At 42.1% G+C, this 20423-nt stretch overlaps 1 protein-coding gene across 6 annotated transcripts in view; it reads right to left on the bottom strand.

Moving 5' to 3' along the window:
- The window catches only part of SLC35E2B (solute carrier family 35 member E2B), a 287965-nt gene that overhangs the window by 115323 nt on the left and 152219 nt on the right, over positions 1–20423 (bottom strand). The window contains exon 1 of one of the 6 annotated variants that reach the window (XM_085609413.1): positions 7032–7066. The exons of 2 other annotated variants lie outside the window; for them this stretch is intronic. The gene's annotated coding sequence lies outside the window, so the exon portion shown is untranslated. Of the gene's footprint in view, positions 1–1093; positions 1202–6648; positions 6862–6891; positions 6985–7031; positions 7067–20423 lie in introns of those variants that run through there. 3 more of the 6 variants (XM_085609396.1, XM_085609398.1, XM_085609418.1) reach the window with 3 other exon arrangements.

The raw sequence follows: 20423 nt of genomic DNA, 5'->3' as shown, positions 1-20423 counted from the left end.
GGAGTGAATCTTATAATTTATCTACAATTGCTTCACTTTTGAATTACAAAAAATTGAGAAACAAATACATGTAAAGTACAGCAACACTTGAAATCTGGAGTTTATTAAGTGCATCTTTAATCTACATATACTACTTTCCTTATGTATGTATGTATGTATGTATATATATATATACACACACACACACACCATCCATATACTTATGTATCTCTATATTTATTACTTTTCTTCTAATTCAGCAAATCCAATGCAGATCCCGATTTCTCACCCTATACCTCTATCAATGTATCCTCTACCTTCACTCTTTCGTCCCATACCACTTCTATGACCCCCAAAATAATCCTTTCTAGGCTCTTCCCTCCTCTACCCCTCCTTGCATCATCTCATACCTCTTACTATTCAGATGTCCCAAACAAGCCTTTCTACACCCTTACCTCAGACTCTTCCCACTCCACCTCCATTTTACTCACCACAAACCCCCTTCTACTGCTATGAACTTAACAAAAAGAAAAAAACATTCTAGACCCTTCCATCTTCCATCCCTCCTTCCCTCTTCTATCCCTCCACTATTCCTTTTCATTCCAAAAAACAGAATAACATGTCCACCTCTCAAATTAATTTCATATTTCCCTACACTAACTCCCCTCCGCCTCCCCCTTACTCACCTCAAGCCCCCTACCTACGGATATAAAACCCAAAAACTAATAATTTCTATACTCTTCCTATTCAATCCAAATAACTGCCTAACACATCCACCACTCGAATTACTTTCATACTTCACTAGGCTAATTCACCACTAACCCTTTATGGGTTCTGTAGTAGCGTGCTACTTGCAGAAAAAGCGCTTCAACACATCATCGGGGGTAGCAAGCGCTATATAAATGCAAACCTTTTCCCACTTTTCTATCCTTCCACTATCCCTCACAATCCAAATAGCTGACTAACGTATCCACCACTAAAATTACTTTCATATTTCACTGTAATTATTCGCCACTAATCCTTTATGGTTCTGGAGAAGCACACTACTTGCCGAAAAAGCGATTTGAAGCCTCGTCAGGGGTAGCAAGCGCTATATAAATGCAATTACAATTACCTTTTGTGCAGGTGTTCCTACAGCTGCAGACTGGTTTTCACTAACCCAAGCTTAAAGTTTCAGATAAGGCCCAGCTAAGTAGGTAAGTGGACGCAGCATGTTAGGCATGGGACCTACAGGTAAGAGCCAGAGGGAGAGCATATATTAAATGTAAACAATAACCTACAGGGAAGAGCCAGAGGGAGAGCATATATTAAATGTAAACAATGTTTAAACTGCCAGTAGTAAGTAAATACTCTTCATGATGCCCGTTCGTTGTTTATTTTCTCTTTGCAAACGCCTTATACATGGAATCTAACCATTTACTGCTTGGTGATATAGGCTTGTGGTTTCTGGAGTTTATGTGAGGGGGGGATTAATAAAGGAAGCTAAGAGGGTCCCAGCTTATGGTTTCTGTATGTTGAAATTTCACAGAAGTATTCAATGATTGGCACATGCAGTGTGCCTTGAAAAAAGGGTATTGTCTACAGTACATTCTCTGCTTAAATACTTTAAACTATATTAATATTTAAAGATGTATAACACAAGTGAAAGTTTGAATACTCAAAGTGCTACAAGTGATAGCCATATGCAAATAACTAGCGACTAGGGGCCAGATGTACTAAGCAATTTTGCACTCACAATCCTTGTAGTTCGTAGAATCAGAGTTTGCAAATGCAAAACTCATTTTGTGAAGGGCTACTATATTGCAAAACGGATTTAGAAATGGATACTGAATCACAATTTTTTACGGGGCCTGCTTAAGGCATCCCTTCCACATTGCAATTCGGTTTGCAATGTATCAATAGTTTCCAGTTAACAGTCACAAACTATTGAAAAGTTATCAACTTCACAAAAAGAAGTGGGTTACAGGTTCACAAAGGGAAAGAGGTACCCTTGAGTTCCCTTGCCTTTGTGAATGTAGAAAAATGGGTTGAAAATTACTGAAAAATATGGAATAAATACGAATTAATTGTATGAACATTGGATTTTACTTTCTTGACCACTGAGACTCGAGTTGAATGGCTGTGCAGCTTGATGCGGGTGCCTGACGACGCACCAGATAGCTTCAATATTTACCTGTGCTACTGGGCCAGAGCAGGCTTCGGCTAGCACGCAAAAATATGATCTTGAACATTTTTCTACACGATTTACATTGAGTACAACTGGAGTGCATTCCATCACTTTCCTCATATTGTAAATTGCAATATATCGTCACTTCCTGTGATGTAATTGGGCATGATGGGACACGTAATGTCACTACCGCTACGAATCGACGTCCACAATATCTAGGAATGCCTGCTTCAAAATGTTCCAATTTAACACTGTTCATAGAACCTATCTCACCTCTGGTCAGGCTAAAAACAGAAGTAAATAAATCAAACTCAAAATGTTGAGCCACAGAAGCAGAATCTTTTCATAAGGTTTGGAATTGTATGCTCGAACATATTATTGGAATTAAATCATGTACACTATAAATGAAACAAGAAAGAGTTTGGGTCAAATCCAACTGAGGTATAATCATCCAGTATAAAAATAATATACCTAGAAGTAGATTCATCAATTTTGCATTCTTATTAGCGAGAAGGCAGATAGCAATGACTTGGAAATTTACTGCGGACCTGTGGCTAATAAAATGGAGATCTGATGTACTGAGATAGACAGAATAAAGTGTTTTATTGCACATGGAAGTCAAAAGGGGAAAGAGAGGGCTGGACACAGTCTGAATTTAGGATTAGATGATGTTTGCCATATTACATGCAAGTGAGGGGGAGGCACCACCTTAAAGTGGGAATAGTAGATCAAAGTGCGTTTCTTGAAGAAAGTAAACAATGAATAGGTTTGCCCTCAGGAAGGAGGGGGGACGATAATGGCAAGCTCTAGAAGGGTATATATGCACTGAGAGCTCTCATAGTACAGTTCGGAACTAGAAATTTGCGTTGAATATGGAGATCTTTCACACCAGGCTGCTCTTATGTCATGATATATAGATGTTAACTAAACACATAACTGGCACCAGATTAAAAACATTTAGATGCAGAACACTTGACCCAGAAGGAGTTGCTTTTTTTTAATGTAGACTGTAGAGTATGCAGGTGTTTAAACTTCTCAAATGAGATGCTAGAAAAGTAAATGTACAATAGAACCAATACATGGCATTCAAAATTAGCAAAAAGCAGGATGTACTACACTTATGCATTTACTTGCAAGAATGCACTTGTTTTGGTTAATTGAATTTTAATAGAACTGTGTTTAAAAAAAGGGTATTTGTGAAGAGGTGCTAGGAGATGCTTAGTCTATGATGCGAGTGTATAACATTAGCTGTCGACATTTCAGAGAAGCCTCATCTTTGACTGTTTTTCAAACTGATCTCAAGCAACGCCTTTTTAGCCTCTGATTAGCCCCCCAATATGATTACACTTGGAACATAATTCCTATTATTACAACTGGATGATCGGAGTCTAAAGGGACGTTATTTTGCAATGGAACTCATTTCAGTCCACTTAGGTCAGACAGCATGCTGTGCTTCAGAGGTGGATTACCCACAAGTGGATTATTAGCTAGACAAAAACTTATAGAAGGAGTTAGGCAGGCAAAGACAGCGAGAGAAACACCACACTCTTTTGAGTATTGCTTTTGTATATGCTTGTTAAACAATTTAAGAAGTTAGCTGACGAGCTTTGTGGAGGCAACATCTAGCAAGTTGCTTGCTGGCTGTAGAACCAGAAGAATGAAGTTGCAACCCCGTCTACTCCTAAAAGGCAAATTATGCTACTGTATGCATACTACTTAACTATCTGAACCTCATTTGCATTAGCTGGCAAAATTGTGAGGGTTTAGAAGAATAGGTACTTTCATATAAAAATGCAACATTTATACAGACCTAGCATTATCTACCAAGAAGAGTAATTTAAATTCAATGCTATTCCATGGTGAGTCAACAGTGTCCAATTTGCACGCCAAATCTGCAGGCCAAATTCCTGCCTATGATCTTTTTCATTGCTGCTAGATCTCTATAGAGCTTTGCTAGTGTCTAATAAATGTATTTTGTAAAACCCTATAGCTGAACCCCCATTACTGTGTGCAGTACTTTCGTTTGCAGTGAGATGAAAATATTTCTTTTTTTACTAGGTCTAGCATGGGTATGTACACTGAATTATTTTGTTTGCTATTCTACTGTTTGAGTTCCAAGTCTCTACCCAGCACACTTACTCCTTAAGAACCCTCTGAGTGCCTGCCCTTGCTATGCTGAGGGTCAAGTGCAAAAGGGGTATTCTTGGACCGGTTTGCAAAGTCATAGTAAGGCAGACCCAAGGACACCAGGGGCAAACAACCCCAATCACCACAGTTCTTGCCCGTAGATCTTCTTGCCCTGTGCCCCCTGAAATGGGCTATGATGGTTCAAAATAAAAATGGGAGGAGTGAAGGAGTTTGTGAAGTAGGAGTAGAAAGAACATAGGCACAGTGGAAGGAATTTCTCTGCTATGCTGGCTGCCATTCTTTTCAAATGAAAGTTCTTTCATTCAAAAATGTTATGTAGCTTCCTCAGCTTTCCCATTCAATGAAAACAACCAATATTTATACAAATCACCATGATTTATAGTACATTTCTTCTAAGCGAGCATTACCAATCTTGAAACACATTAAACAATCTCCAGAGTAGCCCCAGACAATGAAAAACAAGCTTTTCAAATTTCCGATCATCAGTAATTTGTACTATTATGCAATACAAATATAGGATTCTGGCGACGTGAAGCACGGGTCGGAAAAACTTTACAAACTGAACAGAGCTCCATACATTGAACAGAGACAAAAATGTTTGTCATTGAGCAATGTGTTTTAAATACCTCTGTGGTGCAGGGTAGCAAACATTCCCATTCGTAATTTATTTTAAATACAATTTTCTAGTGTCCATTGCTGGTGTTTTTACGAGGTATGGGGTCCTTCCCTCGTGTACTTCCATATGTGAATCAGAACTCATCCTTGTAGTCACCGAGACAGGACCCAAGCAAACAAACAACAAAATAACGCAGCAAATGCTTTTTGAAAGGTAAGGCGTAGAATGTTAGAAAAGAGGAACAGAGTGGGTGTATCGAATTTGCTCGAGACCATCAAGCGACCGAATTATGTAAGAGAATCTTCCATTCTCATAAGCATCTTTCACTTTCAAAAAACCCTTTCCCAGGCAGATTGGGGTGCCTCTATAAACGCAGAGCCCCAGCATACAAGATGAAGCTCCTGTACATTCGCTCACTGGAGACAGCTGGCAGCAAACGAGTCAATGAAGGGCGAGAGGACAATTCACCAGTCTTCCCCTCAGTCCGATCTATAACCGGGCACACCTGACCTCTCCATAACTAAACTAACTGTATCGAGCACCTATGTGTGCCTTCATTGTAGGCTGAACAGAATACCTCCCAACACAAAAAAAAACAAAAAACATTTTTTTAAAGTCTTCATCATCACTAAGCCCCAGCTGGATGCCTTCCTTTGACGCTGATCCCCCGATCCAGCCTCCTCCTGGGGGTTACCCAGATATTAGTTTTAACTCCTTCAATCCCCGCTCCTTTAGACAACCGCTTTGTATTTTTCAGTAGTCGTCTGAGCTGCCAAAGTGCATGGTTTCTGCCTTGAAAGTATTGACAGTGCCAAAATTAACCTCTCATGAGTTAGGGCAGATTCAAATTGAGGTCTTTAAATGAGATTACGAGGCCATTAGGAGTTGACTCTCAATTGTAAATAAGCCCCCGGAGACAATAACGTGCAAACTCGCCCGTTGAAGTTTGACAGATCCTGTAACAAAGTTGAGTTGCTAAATGTAAAACGCGTTATTTGCAACAGCCATGCCCTATTTTGGGGAGTCTGGCAGTCAGGATGCATGGAATAAGACAAAGACCAAGAAGAACCCGCATCCTGAAAACGTGAGTTACTTGAAAACTCACTGCAAGCCACTGACACCATGCGCGCAGCTGTGATAAAAAGCATGCAGCTATTACCCAAGTATACTGGAGAAAGTGGGAACACTGTGCGCTTTGCGCCACAGACACTCACCCACTTCTCAAATAAGGAGGGGAAAAAACGAACTTGATGGACCTTAAACATTTTACATAAACCCTATTTACCCAACGAGCAGAGCTCCAAATTATTACATTTAAAAATACGGCGGGCCCCTTCGCCTGTGGGCAAGGCACATGGGTGACTGCCCTGTGAAAAAGTCCGGGGATGGGGCACGGTCAGACGCGTGGCTGAGACACCCGATTCTACCCCAGTTCTCCCCTCCTTCTCAAAGCCAAACGCCTGTCCGGCTATCTCTCCTAGTTCCCGTCCACGCCAGGCCAGCTTCCCGCTGGCGATCTGCACATATACACCATATGCACAGTGGCTGGCAGCCGTACAGTGCTAGATTTTTTCGGAATAGCATTTAAAACGGCTTCCATACAGCGCTACACACAACACATAATTGCGCGAATCCCATTGAGATCAGCTTCATTACAGTTCGGCTCAGAAGCTTATTTGTATTAACTAACACCACAAGACGCGCGTCGCACTGCCACCCTCGAGCGCGGAAAGATCACCTGTTGCACGGGTCCTGTCGCTGGCGCGAGCTCGGCCGGAGCCTGCAAAAAGCACTTCCTATCCTTCCCTTTAACGTTCGCCCTTGCGTGCGTAAACAGATCAAACGTGGCAGTCGCCGGGGCCTCTTCACTGCCAAAAAAAAACCCTTCCTGGCTGAGAGGGAAGCGTGAGCGCGGTTACTCCTGCTCTACAAAGTCCCAGCCCTCGGGTCTGTCAGGAAGTGAGAAGCGAGACTGACTGACCTGTCAGGATACAGCTCGGGGCGACGGAGGGGCTGGGGTGGTGCACGGAGCGGGACAACCTGCGCCGAAGACAGAACCGGTTTGACACAGAATGGAAAACGCGAGGCGCAGCAACGTGATCTGGGAAAGGATCCTCCTACCTGTACTGTGTACCTGCAGCCAGAGCAGGATCCAAAGGACAGGGCACTAGAGCACCTGCAGAAAGAATCCACGAGGGAGGGAGGGGCGGACTTGGGGCATCACTGGAAAGTGGACGAGAGGGTGAAAGTATGAAATGGCACCGGAAATAAAGTAGGAGAGGGTTGGGAGGGCGGGAAGGAAACGGAGGAACAGAGGAAAGCGAAAGACAGGAGAGACGAGAGGACGAATATGAAAGGAAGGACAGGGAGCGGAAGAACAGCCTGGAGAGAGGGAAGAGAGCGAGTAGGTAAGTGATCACGAAAGGTAAAAGAACAGGGAAGAGAAGCTGGGAGAGGACATGGAGGATCAAAGGAAAGTGGAAGACGTTTAGGAGGGAAGAGAGTGCGAGAGTATGACATTTGAGCATGAAAGGAAGGATAGGGAAAAGAGGGCGGGAGGAGGGAAGGGAGAAAGGAAGAGATGGATATACAGAAAGGTCAGAGGGGAAAGTGGACTGGAGTGAGGACCACTGTCGGACAAAGGACAAACCGAAACAAGCATCTGCAATGCAATAGGTTTCGCATTTACGCAAGTTTGAGCTATTGGCATTGTAAATGACAGTGCCTTTTATTTATGTTTTTTTTTTTAAAACATAAATAAAAAGCATGGTCATTTCCAATGCCAATAGCTCAAACTCTGGCAAATGCAAGACCTACTGCATTCCAAATGCTTGAAGGCATCGCTGAGTTGCCCCCTTCTGCCTCCCATGGCCCCTGAAGAGCTTCCAGTTTGCTACGAGTTGAATAAACAAGCCGATGGTCACAACTGCGCACAAGAGACCCTCCTGCAGTAAGAGAACCTCATTAAAGAAAATAGTGCTTACAGACTAAAGAAGACGTACCGTGTTACAACCAAAGTAAAAGGGCCAGCGCTTATGGGAGGAAATAAACGAAGACAAGGCAGTACTAAGGAGGGACTACAAGCCTAATAAAGAATCAGAAGCCAGCATTTACCAAGGACAATGACACAAGCCAATGACAAATATGGGTGGAGATTGAGCGAGGCTTCAAGTACATACTCCAATACAGCATGGCTCGCAGCGCATGCGCTGCCCGGGCTCGACCTAAAAAGAAATAACGAATAGAAAACTGAAGGAAGAGGAAACTGGGAGGAATGGGGGGTGAGAAATAGGGACAGAGGAATGGAGGAAGAAAACATGGAGAAGCCAAAAAACTGAAAATGGGGAAGGAATGTATATAGGAGAAAAAAAGGCTTGGGTGGAAATCAAAGCAGGGGACAGGAGAGACAGGGAACATATGAGGGAGAGAGGCAAAGAAGAAGAGGAGAAGAAGTGCGGAAGAAGCTGAGGGAATAACAGGTAGGCAGAGAACAGATATAGCTGGTAATATTTAGGTAAAAGTACTTGCCAAGTTAATTAAACTTCTTTTATGTTTATTCTGTTTATACTTATTTTTGATTAATATGTTATAACTAAAAAGTTGCATTTAGATTTATTGATTACATGATCTCTAACTTCTGCATAATTAGATCAATATTTTATTGATTTCCGATTAATTAAAATCATTACACCACAACACACAAAATTGAGAATAAAAATCATTACATCAAGCAGAGTACCTAAACATAAGATTAAAATCAATGAAAATCATTACATCACAGCACCTATATTTATGCTTAAATTCATTACCTCAAGCTAAACCTGGGCTTCAAAATGGAAAGAGAAGAACGTATCATGAGCATGTGACCATACCTTAGTCTGAAGTGTGTATCGGTGGGTAAAATGTCTATTGCCCTAACTCCATCCTAGCTTTCATGGAACAACTAGATGTAAACTGTGTGTGTAGTAATGTCCTAGCATCCACACTACTGTGCAAAGGCTTCCCATCTCGTATTGCACAAGACCAACCAGAGTCTCCTTACTCAAATTGCCTAGAAAGGACAAGGCCAACAAAAAGGGGGCGCTAAACAGAAAAGTGTGTTTGGGTGGATGCATGCATTATGCTGGAAAGTACTATCTAGTAATTACTTCTAAACCAGTAATAGGAAAAGAGTACATGGCACTAGCTGAGCCAGGTTGATGAGCATCCTGATCCAAGACCACTTGTGTTATCCTGAGGGTTGAAGGAGAGCCATGTTTGAGTGAGTGCATATTAAGGAAAGGAGAGAGATGAGCACCGGGGGTGTTTGTATGTAACATCGGTTAGGTAATGCAAGCAAACCCGGGCACAACAGAGTCATGTGTATATTGGTGTGGGTATACAACACTCCGTGTGGGAGGGCAGAAAAAAGAGCTTTCATCCAAGACCGCAGTGTGCCAGGGCCGTAACGGGGAATGACAGGGAAGTAAGAGTGCAGAGTTCACAGCACTGAGGTGATGGCACCAAATGTTAAATGCAATCTGTGCATCTGTCAAGTTTATAGTAGCCCTCCTTAAAACCCAACAGAGACCCCATACCTGCAGGGTCAGCGCGGCAAACTCCTTGGTGTGCCTGGCGAGAGTGGAAACTCCGTCACGGGCACGTCACCTTAAGGGGTCGTCTAAGACTATGACATGCCTAAAAGGGGCGTGGAGAACCCAGGGGCCACTGGGAATTGAGGTCCCATTTACGGGTCCTGTAGAACTAGGGAGATATGCCCATGAACGGGCAACACACTAATGGGGGGGCGAGGGGGGGTATAGCTAACGGAGGGGAAGGTACTCATTATGGGGCCTGTACCCAAATGATTGGCATGATCATTTAATTTAGTGTCAGAGTATGTGGTAAGATAGATTGGGTAAATGGGCTGCACCCAGAACAAAGCAAGTTTTGCATGTTGATAACGGTGCATCTGATCAGTTAAGACACGTCATATGACATCCCAAATACGAGGAGCAAACAGTAAATGTCAGAGCGGAGGTGTCTGGGATGAATGAAGGAGCAGGCAAATCGTACCTGTAAACCCTGGGGATGGCTGTGGTCACTAGGGGACGAAAAGAATGGACCAAGCATTGTGCACAAAAATAAAAAACAAGTAAAAATAAAAACAAAGACAAAACATCCAGATAGCTTGACTCTCCAATATAAATCAAGGTATTAGAGTGACAGGTAGACAGCCAGACCTGATTAATATATCCAGCGAGTAGATAGCTATCACAGGCTAGTCCATGGAATGTTGTAATTCAAACCCAGTGTGTTACTTTTAAGTCTAAGAATCCAGCGCTGCTCCCTACTAAAAAGGACTGAATCTAAAGTCCCTATGCTTGGTGAGAAATGGGGTTTGTCTAGAACCACCCACCTAATGTCAACCTCCGTGTTGCCAGAAGTAAGATAGTGTCTGGTGAGTTTAGTATTACATTTCTTGCATCTCACTGAATTACAATGCTGTACTATCCTTGCTCTAACTTTGCGGGTAGTCATGCCAACATATATCAGCTTGCAGGGACATGTGAGGAGGTAAATGACCCCTTCAGTGTTGCAATTAGTATGGTTGGAAAGTTCCCAAGGGGTCTTTAGGCCAAGGTCAATGCGGACAGTGTATTGTGTCAACTGACACACCGACCAAAAACTGCACCGAAAATGACCCTTAGCTGGAGGCAAAGACTATAGAGTGTTCTGGTTCATCCTGTGAGTGGTGGACTGTGGTATACTGTGGACTGCAATGTCTCCAATATTCTAACTCTGTTTGAGTGAAAACCGATGCTTGGGCAGTGTGTTGTCTCTTGTGTTAAAAATGCTCCAATTCTTGCTAATGGTCTTCTTGAACATGCTAATAAGATGGCTGTATGTGCTAACACATACCAGACTGTCTGTGTTGTGTTTAGGATAGATATGAAGGAGAGCTTCTTTATTATTCTTGGCTCTTTTTGCTGCCCTGTGGATGAGATCCTGTGGGTATTGTCTACAAGACAGATCGGTGCTTAGTGTAGCCGCGTGTTCCTTGCATTTGACCATTTCTGTGCAGTTACTTCTGGTCCTGAGGAACTGCCCCACTTGTAAGTTGTTAAAGTGCTCATGGGAGGAAGTTGTTATAGCACAATAAGGAATTGCGAGCCATTGGTTTCTTATATAGTTCAGAGTATATGCCTCCATCCTTAGGGTATAGCACTAGATGCAAGAATGGAAGAGACACCTAGCTGTACTCACAAGTGAATTTGTGATACGGGTGCCTCTTATTGAGCTGTACGAGAAATCATTCAGAGAAGTGGGGTCGCCTTTCCAGATTACCAAGAAGAGCAAAGCCACATACTGCCTGCACCCCTTGATCTTGAAGACCCAGATTACAGACCTTCCCTCTGTAACCTCCACAGATGGGGGTCTGGTTCAGTAAACTGGTAGTGGGACATAAGCGGCACAGCCACATTTTGAATAGTGGTATGAATTTCTGGTAGAATCTGAGTGCAGTGGGCTTATCTACTTATGTTTTATTGTGAATTTTATTATTAAAAATTATAATTACAGTAAAAGTGATTTTATAAATTGATAATTATAATAGTAATTATGATTATATTAAGTACACAAAGTAACATTTATATAATCATTAAAGTCAAACGTATATGTTGAAGAATGTATATTTTGTGGAAGGATAAAATGCTACAAGGGAACATTAATAAATGAGAAATTAATGAAGACCACAAAGATTAGAGTTGACAAAATGCTTCAAAAGTGTGCATCCATTAATTGGGATTCAAATATCTTAACAGTCTATAGGTAGGGACATAGTGACTGCAGAAGCCCATTATCATGCATCTTGTTATAGGAGCTATACAAGGGTTAAAGCAAAGGAGGAAGATCATGCATCTAGTATTGAAACCGATGATCACTACAATAATATAAGAGATGAAGCATAGGATTAACTATTTTATTACATTAGAACTGCGATTATTCCTAATAAAGAGGTAATATGTGCGATGTAAAGGCTTGAAACCCTCAGGACACGCAGAGGAATTCACAAAATAGTTGAATCAACCAAGAAGCATATTAGAAGGAAATTGGACTTCGAGTTCAGTGAAGGCCTTCACATATTCCCAGACAACCAAGGAAAATTATTGGCCCAACCTTATAGTGTCATGCTACAGGACTTTAAAAGAGAAAACCAGAGTTTGAAAAGAGAATTATCAGTTTTAAAGTTTAAGGCAACAGACATGAACAAGATCAATGATCAAACATCATTGCACATAAGAACAATGATTAAAACACCATGGCCATATCATCCATCTGACGTTGATAAAGATCAATTTACAGTGCCCGATCACCTGAAACGGTTCCTATAAGGACTTTTGACAGGAGATCCAGAAAACAAAAAGCCGTCCAAAAGGGCCTCCTTACGTATGCAATCATTCAGCCAGGACATTATATATGCAGTACAAATTGCCAGCAGAAAGCCCCCAAGCAATTGTTGCTCCCATATGCCGTAAAAAAGCCGACAGGCAATGTTGAAATCATTTGCACTCTAAACAGACTTGGTCATGGGATTTCATACTCACAACTGGAAGAATATCATATTGTCTTGTGTCCTCAGAAACTTGCTGCTACCTTAAATGAGCAAATTCTTCTTCCAGCCGACATTCGGACTCATGTCTTCACTAACTTAGCATGGGATAATATGGATAGGTAGGAAGAGACTCTTACTGTTAAGGAGACGACTCATCGAGTCAATGGTATAGCTGTGCAGCCCAAGTTGTTTGACCTCAACCTTTTAAAGCTCCTTTTCCAGGCATTCAGGAACAAAAGCAAACAACATTGACTGTCACAAATACTGAAGAATTGTTTCATGTATTTTTCTGGTGAACGAGTTGGGCCTCAGCCATTGATGACATGTACCATGCCGGTATGTGTTGCCCAATTAAAGCCTGCACAAAATAAGAACATAATCTGGGTTGTTGTACAGCAAGAAGCAAGCCTCACACAGATAATACCAACTTGGGCAGGATTTAACATCAGTACTAGACACCTAGTTGGTGTTCTCACAGGATACTTGCCCACCATTAATGCTCTTCAACTGAGTTGACAACTGTTTCTGAAAATTTGAAACAGTCAGAGCTGATAAGGGAATTGGGTTGGTCATGGATAAAGCTCTCAACGCAAAAGTAATTGCGATAGTGTGGAAGCATAAAGCAACGTACAACAGAATCATTCTTGGAATGGGCACCTTTCAACCCTTTGGAAATTTCATGTCCATTCTTGGAAAATGCTTTAAAGACAATGGCCTTTGCATTAAAGCAGACATGATCATCAGTACTAGAAGGTCATATGTACAATCGTGCAGTTCGAGTACACAAGTGTGTATGAAGCTATGTTGAGATTCGCTTAGTTGGAATTTATCTATCCCCTGGGTGGAGAAGAATTACGAAGAGAACATTCAGGTAGTCTACTCCTTAATTAAGGTTGCTAATGACTTTGCAAAAGACCTATGCCGACAGATTAGACTACCTCTTGCAAAATGCTGCCTGTGCTGAAGTAAATCAGCTTTGGGATGTATTCCTGGAATATCTTCATCATGACAATAAAGATCTCATTGCATTTTGGATGTTGTATGTGGATACGATTGTAAATGTCTTGCTGGCTCTGCTGCGTGCTGCTCGAGAAGCAAATTGGCATTTACATCTTACCACCATACGCACTATGATCCTATAGTGTTTTGCGTACGATAGGATGAACTACGCTAGATAGCTTCTTGTATACTATGCTGATATGACGTTACTTGCAATGAAACATCCACAGATACACCACAACTTCATCAACGGATGCTTTCTAGTTTAACAGTCAGATTCTAATACGTTTGAACGAATTCCGGTCGATCAAGCAACAGAGGTAACAGTCAACAAAGACACACATACTCCATGTGGTACAACAAGCTCAAACCTCAAGGTGGGTGCTGTGAAGAGATATTATTTGACAGATGAACACAGAAGCACCATTTAGGTCTGATAAGGGAAATGGTTCATAACAACAGATCAGGTCTTACTCACACAGACCTACATAAGTCACAAATTGAAAAAGACGAAGATACTATTGCGAGAGCTGTTAGTCTGGTTCAAGGCTGGATAAACTCATTTGTTAGGCCACATGCTCTCATTAGTTTCTCCACGGCCGCAAGACATAGCATCCAACATAATAAAGGTGTATGAAACAGGTGAACAATGCTTCACAGACTTCAAACTTAAGAATAATCCACTTATTAAGAAGTTTCATGACCCAATGAAAATGAACAAACTAAAAACCTTCACTAACAATTCCAAGAGGAAGGCAGTGAACAGCAATGGCAAGACAATCATCACAAAAGCAGAGAAAGCACTATTTGGTTGAATAATTGTGACCGCACAGAATCAGAATCTTCAAATAGCGGACATACTCTCTCATCCGTTAGGACCTTTAACATGGGCTTTAGCAGCTCCAGAAGTTCTGTAGCGAAAGACAAACAAAGCTGTTTTAGCAACATACTTACAGAAAAACATCTGAACATTTTTTGGCTTCATTGTCACTCTTCTTTGCTGCCTCTTAAGTGGCCAACGCATGTCAGCTTTACTTCCTGTTCTTTCGTGTGTAGCATGGACCAAGCACCGATTGCTTTATGTTCAGGGCACGAAAAATCCACTAGCACGCTTGCTATGGCGAGCAAGATTTAATCAGGATGAGCTATTTTTAGAGCCTCCTTGTCCTTTTTGGGGAGTAGGAAGACAAACTGACTTTCGACTTCTGTCTCTGAAAGCGGAGCTTCTGACAAGGTAAGATTTAAAGGAATCTTTATAGTAGTAAAGTGAATGAGCAATAAAGATGCCTTTAAATCTTGTTACCTTGTCACATCTGCTCAGCGTTCAGAGGCAAAGGTCATGTATATCACAGCTAGGTCTAGTAACATTTTAATGATTTTTCCAGCCCTGATCTTGATTCGTATGCTTCCGCTGCTTTCACAATGCTCGAGGTAAAATGTCTTCTTCCTCTCCCACCAACTCCCTTGGCCTGTTGCTACTTTCCCTGCCACCCATTACTTCTGTGTTGCTTCTTCAACACAAAGGTCTGAGAGAGCTGTAATAGAGCTCCCCAGTTTTCAGCTCTGGAATATCTTTGGTTTAGTTCCCTGACAGTCTGTTCGTCTCACCTCACTACATGGTGATTGTTAATTTTATTTTTTTATTGTGACCGAGTATTGAGCACATTTCTTACTCCTGTTTGGAGAAGGCTTTTAATATTTGTAGCTCTACAACACTGGAGCCACTGGCTGTATCTCCTTTATCCCCAGCTGGTACGATATATGTTGCTTTGCTTGTCCTATAGACCCTTCATTATTATAACACATTTGTAAACAAACCAATTCTCGCAGAAACGTTGTAAATAGTGCATACTAATAAGCTTCTGCATCGTAGCAAGGGCATCAGATGTATATATAGATCGTAAGTCGAGGTAATTGGCAAGATATTGCATTGTAATTGCATTTATATAGCATGAGACACTGAAATACTATAGGGCAATTCAACAGCATCTCCGGCAACTTTCCATACCACACAATACAATTTCGCTCCCACTGCACGTCACACAATGCTGCTCCACTGCACACATGCCCCTTCACGCCACAGAATGACAATCTACGCCACAACAATGCCACTCCACACTATTCGACTCAATTCAACTGCACACAGTGCCACTCCATGCCACACAAAGCTACCCCACACGATGCCACTAGACTCCACTCAAATCCATACAATGCCACTCCATGCCGCACGCCACTCCATGCCACAACAATGCCACTCCACACTACCCGCCTCAATTCAACTGCACACAATGACACACCATGCCACACAATGCCACCCAATGCCACCCCACACAATGCCACTCCAGGCCACACAATGGCACACTCCACACCACATAATGTCACTCCACACAATCCCACAACTCCGATCCATGTCACACAATGCCTCTGCACTCCGACGCCACACAATGCCACTCCACGCCAAGCCACTTCATGCAATTGCACTCCACAGCACGCAATGCCACTCCACGTCACACAACTCCACCCAATGCCACTCAACTCCACACAATGAAAAGGTCAGGCCACACAATGCCACTCCACTGTACTCAATGCCACTCCACTCCCTGCCACGCCACAAAATGCCACTTCACAATGCCACTTCACACTACACAATGCAACTCCAATACACACCACACAATGCTACTCTACACCACATAGTGCCACTCCATGCCTCTCCACTCCAAGAAAGCCAATGGATGCCTATTGGCTCTGCTAATGCTCGTATAGCCATTCTCATTTTCCAGAGTCAATGTGGGCTGCTGTCATTGTGTTTAGTTGGCAAACAAGATAAGGCTCTCCTCGCCGCTATCGAAATGTGCATTTTATGAAGCACTGGGATCTGTTTTGAATAAGTGTTCATAAAAGGCCAAAGAATGAACAATTGTTTACACTTTATTATTTTCTGGCATAACAGTATAAACCTATCTCAGTGCTAGTCCACGGAGATATATTTGTTTATGGCAAAGTCTGCAGGCTGTCCTGATGCCCACGTCCTGTTCAGATATATAGGAGCAGGGCCCAAGCCAAAATGTTTCACTTGCATTTTGCATACACTAAAACGGCCTACTGCTATGAAAAAATAAAACAGAAGTGATTGCGTGCTGTATAAAAGGCCTCTTTGCAAAAAAATAATTTCATTTTTGATGATTCAATGTATTCGTAAGGTGTAAGGATTTTTTTTAGAGTTCAGAATCATGTTGCTCTGTAAGAAAGGCATGAATCCCTTCTGGCTCTCAAAGGTACTCTAAAATCACATCCTTCATTAGCCTAATCTGTAGGTCAACCAAACTAAAACACTGGCAGGTGCTTATATCCCAGACACTTAGTGCACTTTTTGGACGAAGGTATCAAGAAAATGTCTTACAAATGTCCAAGCGTAGAATAATGGACAAGGCTTGGTATACATGGATATACAAAGTTAAGAGCTTCTGGGGATGTGTGCGTCCTTTGTGCCTCTTGGACAGACAGCGCTAGGACCCTGGTGCACGAGAACATACATTGTGAATAACCTGCAGCACCCACAGACATGAGGGCATGGTCTGACAAACAGAGGCACTTTGAAGGCATGACATGACAGTACAGAGGTCTTGTGGCTCAAGGACTAGAGGCGCTTTGGAATAGCTCAGGGAGCTTGATGCAGACAGACACAGTGAAGAGACTGAAGCACGAAAAAACTATGGGACAAATTCACACAGTCCTAGAAAACAATAATAAATTTGGTCCCACAGGTTTACTCAAAGGTCTATTTGGAAATCTCAAAACCCCCCAGGACTACTCAATGAAATCTACAACTTCCTTAAAGTATTTCCGCATGTGGTTTATTCAGATTACAATTCTGCAAAGGTAAGTTGAAGGAAATGTGTGTTAAACTTATTTTTTTTCCTCCCTGGAGAAAATATTTTTCTTATGATCAGACCCCGTACTCCTAACCTTAATTCTAGGGACATCCCTTCGGCATTCCGATGCTGAAAAATCACCCTGGCCGTAAGAGGTTAACATTCGCATTTGCTTCCACAGAAGGAAACTACTTGAATATTTTGGGTGATTAAACAAATGTGCAAGTTTGTGGGCTTTCTGTTGTCAGAAGACCGATTGTGTACAATAACAGTACTTAGAGCGGTCAGATCATTGCTCTGGTTTGTTTGGCTTTGTTGTAAATCTTGTTTGCTTGCTTCTTATTACATGTCTTATCTTCCTCTTCTTGTATTTGACACACCTCGAGAGCATACCAGCTTTACAGTGTTTCTAACTGGATAGGCTGTATCCTTATACTGCTGACACTCCGGGAACTACTTTTTATGTCTCGCCTGAGCCAGCGCATGCGCTGCTCTGGCAAGACTTTTAGTAAGTGAATTCAAAACAATTTAGGAACATAAAAATTAATAAATGCGGACCTGAAAAGCATACACAATATTGCATACATACACCATTGTTTACAAAAATTAATATTTTTTATTTTTCTTGTTTTGTAAATTAATCTTACTTTTCATAATTTAAAGACAGTACAAAAAACATCAAAAGTATCTACTGGAGGTAATGATGACCTCTAGATTTGAAAGTGCAGAATGTTTACACATGGACCTATTTCAATCATTTTGAAACAGAAGATACAATAATTTGTATTCTCTCTGAAATTCATTAGACATTCATCAAAACTAGACAAGACATATTGAATATTGTTTCATGTTGTTGAAAACAATGTTTTGAGGCATGGCTCTTGCAAACTTTAAATCCCTTTTAGTAAGGGCTTCAGAAAATGCTACCACTGTGGCCTAGAGCTTGCGTGCACGAGCGCAGCCGGCAGCTTTTAGCGTCCGAGGCGTGCTTTTTAAAAAATTTCCTTTTGTTGCTTAGCGCGCGTGCACTCCCCCCACCCCTCCCATTTGTTTACTTTTTGCCGCGAGGCCATTTCCTTAGCGCGCGCGCGCGTGCACCCCCCCCCCCCACACTTGTTGTTTCTTTTATTAGAACCTCCCTTCAATGAGTATGCACGAAGCGGGAGCCCCAACTTTCCCGAGATGAACTTTGGGAAGATGTCGCTGATTTAGCATGGCTGTCCGTAAGCTTTTCTGGCCTCCAGTTCTGTTTTTGTTCTCACTAGGATTGCTCTGCTATGCTATGTTCATACGGCATGAACCCCCTTTGTATACGTGTTGCTGAACTCTGATAATACCACTTTGATTTCTGCTTGCGCAGCAGGATACTTCCCTCTCACAGGTTATATGTTGTGAGCATCTGGAGTCTCACAAGATACAACTTGTATTGTGCTGTGATCTGTGACAACTGCACCACAGCAACTTAGTCCCCAGCTCTTTATTTGCTCTCCTTGTGATAGTCTGTAAATGTTGGCATCCTTTAGATACCCAGGTGGTAATTCTGGTCAGTGACCTTCCATTAGATCCCCACGTCTGCCTTTTTGAGTGCTCCTTGAGGTGCATGCTGAGACTTAACGTTATGTTGATGCTGTGTGGCAGCTGAGGTTTGACTCTGTCTCCAGCCCAGTCTTTGTACTCTTAGTATACCTTCCCTGAAAGGAGTTTCATGGTGTGTGCTCCAAGGTCTCCAGGCATTCAGCGCTTAGCTGTTGATTGATATTGACAACAAATACTACACTCTAGTTGGTCCCCAGCTCTGTCTTGCTGCTGTGCTGTGATGAGTTTCATGTATGCTCTGAAACATCCTGAGTCTCACTTTGGCTGATGTTGGAGTCTTACAATTTATGCCGCATCCTGTTGAGATCTCTTGCTCTGCCTTTGCCCTCAAGCTTTGATAGCTTGTGAAAATCAGTCTTCTGCGCTCTTAGAGATCTCCAGATCAAAACCTTTTTAAATGCTGTTGGCCTTTGACAGCGGACATTTATTCTGTTTATTCTCAAGTTCTGTCTTTGGACTTATTTTGTGATTACTCCCAGTTGACAAGTTTATGTTCTCCAAACTTGCCTGTTGGTGTTGCTGGACTGTGGCAGCTGTGGGGCACCAGTGTGCTCTTTCCAGGGCTACCTGGCTCACTGGCCCCCTTTCCTCAATGTTAGGCGTTTCCTTCTAGGGTGCTCAGGGTTCACCCAGCTCTCCCTCTCTCTCATTCTCCTTCCTTGTAGATTGACTCCCTTCAAAATCTCTGCGTGAGAAAGTCCTTTACAAGTGCAGAACCTCCTTTTGCATGTGTAAACCAACTTACTCATGAAAAGAATCAAGAACGTAACATTTTAGTTCTGACAAGAACTTGCAGGATTTATCGAGTTGTAAAGCGTAATCCCCCAGCCATTCATATAGCACTTGGTATCTGCTCACATTTTTAGTAAACAAGGGAACTGTGGCACAGTGAGGCAATTTGCCCTAAGTTAGAGAGTGTGGTAAACTGGACAATGTCAGACTGTGGGTGTTTCTTGGTTACTCAATTGGTAATCTAGCCCTAAAACAAAAGTCCGGTCAGTGTTCATTTAAGTTCCACACTCCTTCCAGGCCTGTGTTCTTTGAATTCTCAACAATTTTGTCCACGTTAAGCTTTGTACAATGGTAACTGCCACCTGCCTACTTTAATTTAAACAATTGTAAAATTGAGCTTCTCATGAGTAACAACAGCTCTGAAAGCTGGAAAAAAATCTGTAGCTGGTCTTAATGTGTTCCACCCCACCCTACCCCCACCCCCACACATCCTCAAAACAGATCTACATTTAAGGGATCTACATAGGCATAAACTGGTCTATGGACAAACCAGCTGCCAAGGTCCTGTTTTCTTCAAATCATAAATTTAAATTAGATTCTGCCGTACATGACATGAGCATTGTGTCCCATTCGTGAATACCTTAATGCAGTGAAGACTAGACAATGGTAATTGAATTTAACTAGTTGCTGCCCTCACTCTTCGGAAATGAGGAGCTTGTA

The sequence above is a fragment of the Triturus cristatus genome, chromosome 1_2 (genome assembly GCF_964204655.1).
Source record: "Triturus cristatus chromosome 1_2, aTriCri1.1, whole genome shotgun sequence".
NCBI lineage: Eukaryota > Metazoa > Chordata > Amphibia > Caudata > Salamandridae > Triturus > Triturus cristatus.
The sequence above is the reverse complement of the archived record's forward strand: the minus strand, read 5'-3'. Positions and strand labels throughout refer to the sequence as shown.